We start from the raw sequence: 8756 nt of genomic DNA, 5'->3' as shown, positions 1-8756 counted from the left end.
AAAAATAAGATACTGGCTTCCAAGTGGCTCCTAGTGGGACACGTTGGTCCTCACTGATGGAAGGGGAAGGCACCAGGTGGCAGGGTGGCACAAAGGGCAGCAAACAGGATGACAGATGCCCCCTCATCCCTTCTCCCCCCTGCCAATCAGTGCCGAGGGGCAGGGCCACAGGGAAACGCCCATGAAATTGGATCTGCATGCTGTGAGAAACCCTTTGTCTCCACCATTTAAGTAGGTTGCTATTCATAGGTTGTAATAATAGTAGGCAACCATTGATCCTTCTGGATCCTGGTGTATGTGTGAGAGGTCACTACGACCTTCAATACATGCCAAGGCAGGAGTATGGAGAAGTGGAGGCTGCCCAGACCTACCATCCCCCCTTTAGACCATTGAGACAGGATCCAAAGGCTGGGCTGGGTCCAGATGTCTAGTGCCTCAAATGACTGTAGCTGTACATACATTCAGGAGTCAAAACCAAGCTTTTCACCTTGCAGACATGGATTCTACCATTGAACTACAACAGCAAGTCACAGGTTGTAATATACTCTTTAATGTTTGCAACCTGGCCATAAGATAAAAATGCTAATGCTTTTCATACAGCAACCAGGGTGTGGAACTGGACATCCTCCAGATTTTCACAGTCCAGGAAGAGGAAGTGATTACATTCTAGGGGTGCACTGTTTAGAAAGCAGATGGTTACAGAGGGGCCAGATTCCCATCAGTTCTGCATCACTCCTGCAGGAGAAAGATAACCCATTGGCTGGCTTCTACCACCAATAGCTCTCTGATGGAACCTAATGTTTAGTTGAGAGTTGAGGGTGCAACTAGAATCAGAAGAAATATTTAATATTTATTTGCAAAAATTCCATGCTAGTGGAAGGCAGAGATTCACAGCTGTAGCTAAGTCACAGAGAGGGCAGGCAAAGGCAGTGCAAGCTGTTCCCTGCAGCTCTGCTGAAGCCTTTTGATCCCAATTTGCAGTCTCCCATTGGTAATTTGCATGGGTATTCAAGAGTTGGGTCAAACGCTCTGGTGGTGTAAGCAAGCAAAATTTCACTGCTGGCTATAATGTTGCACCCATTTACATCAGCCAAGAACTAGGGTCATATCTGTTTTGGTTCCAGTCCTTTAACTCAGTTTGTGCATGCAGACTATGCACTTCTTCTGGAGAAGAAGAGCAGAGCAGGGTGTAAGCTTCCTGGGCAGGGACTCTCTCTTGCTACGTGTTTGTACAGTGGTTTCCTAGGGCTCAGTTAGGACTCCTCAAGTGCTACTGCAATACTGCTAAAATAACATGAGATCCCTGCACATGTCCAGTGTAGCCTCATCACTTCTGATCCCTGGGGCATCTGCATTATAACTGAGTCTCTAATGACATGATCAAGCACTGTCTCTCAGTTATACAAAAATGGGGGGCCTTATTTATAAGGATACACAAACTTGTAAAAAAAATCTTGGGTGGAACAAAGTTCCATCAGAAAATGAAGCTTCTTTGAAATTAAAAACATTTAGTGGAAGTGCATCATTTCTCATTAAATTTTGTATTGGAAAATTATGAAATTGTTCATTTTGCTTACATCCAAACCTTTTGTTTAATTTAGATGTTTATATTTTATGAGACTGTTAATTGTAATACAGTTATCCATCCTTTGGCTAGCCTCTTTGTACTGCAGATGTGATAGGATGGATTGGCCTCTGTCCAGGGAGCTTACACCTTTCTGTAGCTCTTAGTTTAGACATAATATTTTGTAATATTTCAACATCATTGAAAGAAAACATCTCAACTGTATTGAAATGATTCAATATTAATTGAACACAACATTTTTAGGTTTCTAATTTTATAAAATAGAATTATTATTTTCTAATTTTATTTTTTTTTATTTCCACTCTCTGTGAAATTCCACACTGTTGATGTCTTGTCCCAGTTTGAGATGGAATTTTTTTCAGTGTCAGGATTTCTCACTGAACAGAAATTCAGCTTTGCAGCCTCATCAGGTGCCTTTAAAGCCTTCTTTTGGCATTGTCAGAGCAGTGTATAGTGAAAATAAGAAACATTGCCTTGTTACAAATAAGAACCCAGTGTCTTGGACTTGCACATGAAATATCTTGTCATGCTGTGTGCTATGTGTATGCCAGATAGTCTATAAATATCTTTTATTATGAGCAGCAGCCAGTAACCTGAACTTACACATTAAATATATCTGATCTTGCAATGACTCATGCTCAATATTGCCAATCTCAAGTATCCTCCCCATCCCTAGAAAAATCATGATTGATTTAAAAAGATAACCATAAATGTTTGGTTGTTTTTATTTCCATTCTGAGCTTCTAGGTGGTCATAATTTCCAAGCTTTCCTCTGACACCATGGAATATAAAAACTGTCTTTTTTTTATAAAGGAAGCTGAGGTGCTCCTGCTGTCATACGACTCTAGGACCTAGAGCTTTAAGAAAATACTCCCACAATTGCAATACTAATGACAAAAAAATTACAAGTTGGTAAGACTGCACTCATACGCTTCATGTTCAATATATGAACAGTCACACTGAAGTCAGTGAATTCAAAAGTGCCATTCCTGTGTTTTGTTCTAAGCAGGAATACATGTCTTTGCAGGATCCGGGTTCTTGGGTTTCAATATACAGTCTTGGTGCTGAGTCAACTCAAATAGATGAACTTCTGTGGGGTCACTAGTGTAGGTCTCCTTCAGTGGGTACTAGATTGGGGCCAAAGAGATTCAGTCACACAGACTCCCTGCATGAGTCTTTTAGCCTGCATTGTGCCTCAGTTCCATACCTGTAAAATGGGGACAAGCCTATTGGCAGCTCTGGCTGCTGTGAGGATGGAATCTGTTCATGACTGAGACGCTGCAATGGGCTGGGGGTGATACTTAAGATAAAGAGTATCATGTTTGGCTCTGCTGACTTCACAAGCCAAGACTGTGACTTCCATGTTGTCCTGACATTTTTTGGTAGGAATTGTTCTCTGTTTCTGCGTCCCCCTGCAGATTTCTGTTCATCACTGTCCCCTTCACTGTGCAATACAAAACTCAGAATGGAAAATGAAACCCAAAATCACCTGGCCTGTTGTCCACTCAGCCCTTGCCTCCCACACCAGCCTGGCCCTCTCCCCCCATAAACCAGCATGTGTATTTGTGTGTGTATGCGCGTATGGGTTTATTAGCGTTATTTCAGCATTGTGATGCAGAGAGAGTAAGTGTAACAGCTGCTCCTTGCTTGCAGTGTTTATTGTTACCTAGAGACAGCCCACTGGCTTTTTCCCAGCTTCCCCCCGCAGCCCTGCTCTCCCCACACACTCTGATGCAAAATTTATAGCATGCCCATCCTGTCCCTTTAACTCTTTCCCTTCCAGACAGTGGCAGGGGCAGGGGGGAAGGAGAGGGAAATGACCTCGGAAAATAGGTGCAAATAAAAAAAAAGGACACTCACTGTTGGTCCACGTGGCAAAAGCTTTATAGTTCAAACAGACCTTGGCAGCAAAACAGAATCTAGCTCCAATACCCTCTGTGTTAGCAGTGCATGGGAGACACTAGCACCCTGATGTGTATGTGGCATATCTGGTGCTATAGAGGGAACAGAGATGCTGATAGTAATGCAAAGCTGAGAGCTATTAAAGATTGAGCTAATGCTTAAGCTTGGGTTCTTTTAAACATAGACAGGTGTGTGTAGATTCTGAAAGGCCCTTTCTCACCATCTAGTCTGATCCCCTGACTAAGATCAGAACCCAAAACTCACCCAGTTCCTGCACAGACCTTACTGGCTTGGAGGTTCAGCTATCTCTTTCTTCCCTATAAGTGTTCAAGACCCTCCAGTGACTATTTAAAAGGGAGGACTCTCCCTCCATATATCCCACAGCAGACATCTGCACTACCCAGGAGCATAGTTTTACTGGGAAGGAATGACTGGAGGAACAGGCCTTGTGTGTGCATACCTGTGCGTGGAGTGCTAATGTGCAGCTATGTAATGAGACAGGTGGTCTAGCAATTAAGGCACTTGACTGGGAGCCAAGACCCCTGGGTTCTATTTCTAGTCCTGGCAGTAAAGTGTAGTTGAATGGCCCTCAGTTCCACCCTGCTTTCGCCATTAGGTAACATCCTTCCCCAGCCTAGAACTAAAAACCAAATCCATACATTTCTGAATTCCCAGTTTCCAGAGTCTTTTAATTAAAACTCCCCAGATTGCTTTCCAGTCCTGGTGCTCACTTAAGGCAGGGCATCAGATATGTCACTTCCTTCCTGCCTACCTCAGTTTCTCCCTCTGTAAATGGGGGCAGGGAGCATAATTACATGGCATAGCTGACATGTTAAGATCCTCCAGCATAGGCTACCTCAAGGCCTCTTTGATGTCTCAAGTATATTTTAGCAACCCTCGCAGCAGCAGGCCATAGGCCACCATTGTCCCTGCTGCTTTACCTGTGGCGTGTTAGGGTGTTATGCCTTGTGGCTGAGTGTCAGGGTTGACCAGGTAGTTTTACTGATAAATGAGACAGTGAGTTTGTTTAGGATGGTTTGGATAAGGATGATCCTGCATCTGGTGGGAGATTGGACTAGATGACTTTTGAAGGTCAGTTCCAGTCCTTCTTTTCTATGATTCTGATTCTAAGGCAAAATATCTTCTGTACAATCTTCATTTATCTTTATGGCCGGAAAGAGAATAATGACTTGAAAAACATTTTGCCCATTCAGTTTTTGACAAATTTTATGCAAAGTTGCTGAGTATTCATTACCATTTATTTATTTTAAAAAATCTTTTGTTGTTTAATAGTCTCTCTTGAACCCATCAGGCTGTTTCTTTCATAGCTTGCCATTTGCAAGACATGCCAATGATTGCATTTCCTGCAGTTGGAGTTCTGACTCTCAGTCAGATATCAGGGGAACAAGGTTGTCAGTAGCAGGTTCTCCAGTCAGTTGGTGAGAAAGTTCAGGGGTGCAAAGGTCAGAAGGAGCAGCTTGCCATGGGTAACGCACTTCTGAAATGAGGAGATACTGATCTCTGATTGGTCAAGTAGGAGGTCATGTTCTGTCTTTCTATACAATTTCCCTGCAGCGTTTCACTAATGCAGCTGGACTTTGACTTAGAAGCACTTCCCTTACTGGGGAGAGTTTGACTTAAAAGTGTCCTGAAAATGATCATGGGAGGAGAAGGAGTTTGTGCCCTTTTTGCTGTTTGGTGAAAGGGGGTGTGTGTGTGTGTGTGTGTGAGAGAGAGAGAGAGACAGACAGACAGACAGACAGAGAGAACAAGGATGTATTCTTGAGTACTAAGTTTTATAGTGAGTAGGGTCGGAAGGGACCTGAGCAGATCATCAAGTCCAACCCCCTGCCATGGCAGGAAAGAGTACTGGGGTCAAATGACCCTGGCCAGGTCTTCATCCAGCCTCCTTTTAAAGACCCCCAGAGTAGGAGCCAGCACCACTTCTCTTGGAAGTTGGTTCCAGATCCTAGTTGCCCTGACCGTGAAGTAGCGCCTCCTGATATCTAGCCTGAATCTACCCTCTGCCAGCTTGTAACCATTATGTCTTGCCACTCCTGGTAGTGCTCGGGGGAACAGGGACTCTCCCAATGCCTGCTGGTGCCCCCTGACTAATTTGTAAACAGCCACTAGATCCCCCCCTTAGCCTTCTCTTGTGGAGGCTGAACAGGTTCGGGTCTCTTAGCCTGTCAATGTAGGGCCTGCCCTGCTGACCTCTGATCATGCGGGTGGCTCTCCTTTGGACCCTCTCCATGTTGTCCACATCACTCCTGAAGTGCAGCACCCAGAACTGGATGCAGTACTCCAACTGTGGCCTGACCAATGTCGTGTAGAGGGGGAGTATCATCTCCCTGGACCTGCTTGAGATCCATCTGTGGATGCACGACAAGGTATGGTTGGCCTTCCTGACCGCATCCCCACACTGTCGGCCCACAGTTAATAGGCTGATGCTATAAAAATATAGACAGAGCGAACACAGTAACCATAGGCTTGAGTAGGCCTTAGAAAAATCTACATGAGTCATGGTATGGATGTTTGTATGAAATACATTATATAATTTAAAAGTTATTTTGTTTGTTTTTCTATCACATCAGAAATTCAGGTCTTGTCCGCTGAGGAGACTCTTTGGAGGACTAGAGACCTTGGAGAATGATGACATCAGAGAGACCAAGGCAATGAGTCCAGGGAAGTTTGAGAAGGGAAGTGATGTTTATTCACATGTTTTGAAACACTTGGGAGAAAGAGCTTGTTGTTAAGGATTCTGCGCTCCTTGCCACTTTGACAAAGGGATGAAAAATGTTCAGATCCATATCCCAGAGTCCTCCCAGCAGTTCTCCTGCAAAAGCAGGGAAGATCAGACTTGACATTCCTGAGATTTCTACAGGGAAGCCAGCATCAGGGAAAAACTGTTGGGCTTTCTTTAGCTGTCTACTTGAACCGTATAGGATTTAAAAGGACAGAAGCCTAACTTTTAATTCCCCTTGGCAGGCAACCTTTAAAATGCATCTCTTTCCTGAAAACCATCTGTGTGAAATAGCCCAGAGCTGCACACTCCCATGACATCTTCCATTATAATAATAATACTAATAAACACTTGGCACCTACATAGCAGTTTGTACCAGTAGATCTCAAAGTGCTGCTCTAGACCAAGGGATGTCCCATCAGCATCTATTGTTTGTAGACCTGTGTTCAGATGTCTAGCTGCTGTTCTTGCTTTTGGGCCAGGTGTGTGCTTTTCCCTGGTTTCCCCAGTTTTATGCAGAGTATTTGACAAGAGGATGGAGCCTGTTGTGTATTCTGTGTAGGAGCATCAAGCATATCTCTTTGCATCAAGATGTCTGGGATCAACAACCTGGTGTTCCTGCCACATTCAGCAAGGTCTTGGAGTGCGTTCTGATGCCAAATACTCACTGTCTAGTGGGACAGAAGTATAAGTTCTCCAGTAACCTGTATTTGGCCAATGCTTGTTGGTTTAATGAGTCTCCACCAAGATGCTTCAGCGTTCAGCCCCTTAAGGGGTGGAAGAACAGCTGCATCTCCAGAGCCCATCCAGTTCTTGAGCCCTCAGCTGAAAAAAGAGAGAGAACCATTGGGATAGTTGTTTGTGCTGACAATGCCTGCCTGCTGGCTGAGACCAGACAGGTTATTCCAGTGAAAATCCCTCTTGACATTCCTACCAGTTGAGCCATTTTGAACTGGCCACTCAGGGGCAGATGACTGGGGTAGAATTTTCTCTCTTTAAAAACAACATCACAGGGATAGGCTAGTAATTAAGGCACCAACCTGGGTCTCAGAAGATCTGAGTTCAGCTCCTGAGACTGCCACAGGCTCCCTGGATAACCTTGGGCAAGGCTTTTATTGTCTCAGTGTCTGTTACCCAATCAGTAACATGAAGCTGCTCACCCTTCCTTTGTCTGTCTTGCCTATTCAGACCATAAACTCTTTGGGGCAGGCATTGTCTGCATAGTGACCAGCACATTGGAGCTGTAGTTCTAAGTGGGGTCTTTCTGCACTGCCAGAATATTAATGACAGGCCATCTGCTATTTATAATAAATTACTACATCAGACCCAGAGGGGGAAAGCTTGAGGAGCTGGAAATTCTCACCAAAGCAGAGAGGATGAACAGGGAGAAATTACACTAATGGAAATACTGACTGAAGAGCAGGTAGAAGAAACCTGCCACTGGTTCAATCTGTCCAGCAGAGGGAGCATCTCCCATCACTCTGGGCATCTGGAATTAGTCTGGAGATGCTTGGGCTCTAACCAGCTCTGACAGAGCCCAAGGACAAGACAAAGGCAGAAACATTCACCTCAGTTGCAACCTGTTTCTCACCTCCATCTGTGGAACCCAGTCCCACATCCTTCAGAAATGGATACAGGTAAAAGAAATTCCAGCTGCCTACACGCATTCAGTGTAGGCAGCAGAAAAGACATGGAGTGACTTCCCAGCCTTCCTCACCAGCCCCTTCTAAATGCTTGCTTCTCCAACCAGGTTTGCCAAAAGAGACTCAGTCAAGGAAGTGACATCAATATCTTTCTTCCTCTGGGCTGCCCAGTGCAGTTTGCCAGCTCTGCCCACTGAAGAATGAATTTCACATGACAGCAACTGACTGTGGGTTGTGTTTTGAATATAGCACTGAGCATTCAACAGTCAGCTGTAATAGCCACCCAGCAATACCAAATCTATGAGCCTAGATACCACTGTCATGGGAGTTCTGAAAGAACCTGGAGAGATTTTACTGCATGGTTGAGGACTTCAGGCTTGGAAGCTGAGATCACTATGCTCTCCCAGCTGACCTAGCTCCACAGGCATTTCAGTCCTCTATGTGTAAGAGCCAGGGAAACAGGACAGGTTGGAATGCAGCAATCAGAGAGGTATGTTGGGAGCACCCAGACAGTGAGCAAGTCTAGTTTCCCCCCTTTGTTGTGGCATCTCCCATATGGATAGTAGCATCCAGTATTGGCCTTGAAGCATTTGTGTGTTCTGTTGGGCCTTCAAAGCAGTCTTTAGGAAGCAATTAAATAGTATACTTTCATTGCAAAATATTATGGTTTTTGTTGGCTTAGGTGAATGGGGAAAATGAAGCATCTGGGGTTTTCCTTATAGCTTTACTGGTGCCCCCTAACTCAAGCCTGCAGTGCTTTTGATGTTCAGGACCTGCTTCTACACAGCCCTGCCATTGCACTATATTCCTGACCTGAAACTCTCCTGCTGGTACAATCCTGGTCTCCCCAAGATGAATTTGCCAGTGTTCTTTGGTGCTGAAA

The 8756-nt window shown here is 44.6% G+C and overlaps 1 protein-coding gene across 1 annotated transcript in view; it reads left to right on the top strand.

Moving 5' to 3' along the window:
* Positions 1–8532, top strand: part of CDK12 (cyclin dependent kinase 12) — a 99338-nt gene extending 90806 nt beyond the window's left edge. Inside the window, exon 16 of the transcript XR_002095632.1 lies at positions 6082–8532. The gene's annotated coding sequence lies outside the window, so the exon portion shown is untranslated. The remainder of the gene's footprint in view (positions 1–6081) is intronic.
* Positions 8533–8756: the final 224 nt, after the last annotated feature.

The sequence above is a fragment of the Gavialis gangeticus genome, unplaced genomic scaffold (genome assembly GCF_001723915.1).
Source record: "Gavialis gangeticus isolate Ggan-Ray unplaced genomic scaffold, GavGan_comp1, whole genome shotgun sequence".
Lineage (NCBI taxonomy): Eukaryota > Metazoa > Chordata > Crocodylia > Gavialidae > Gavialis > Gavialis gangeticus.
Note: the sequence above shows the minus strand (reverse complement) of the source record. Positions and strands in the feature narration are given on the sequence as shown.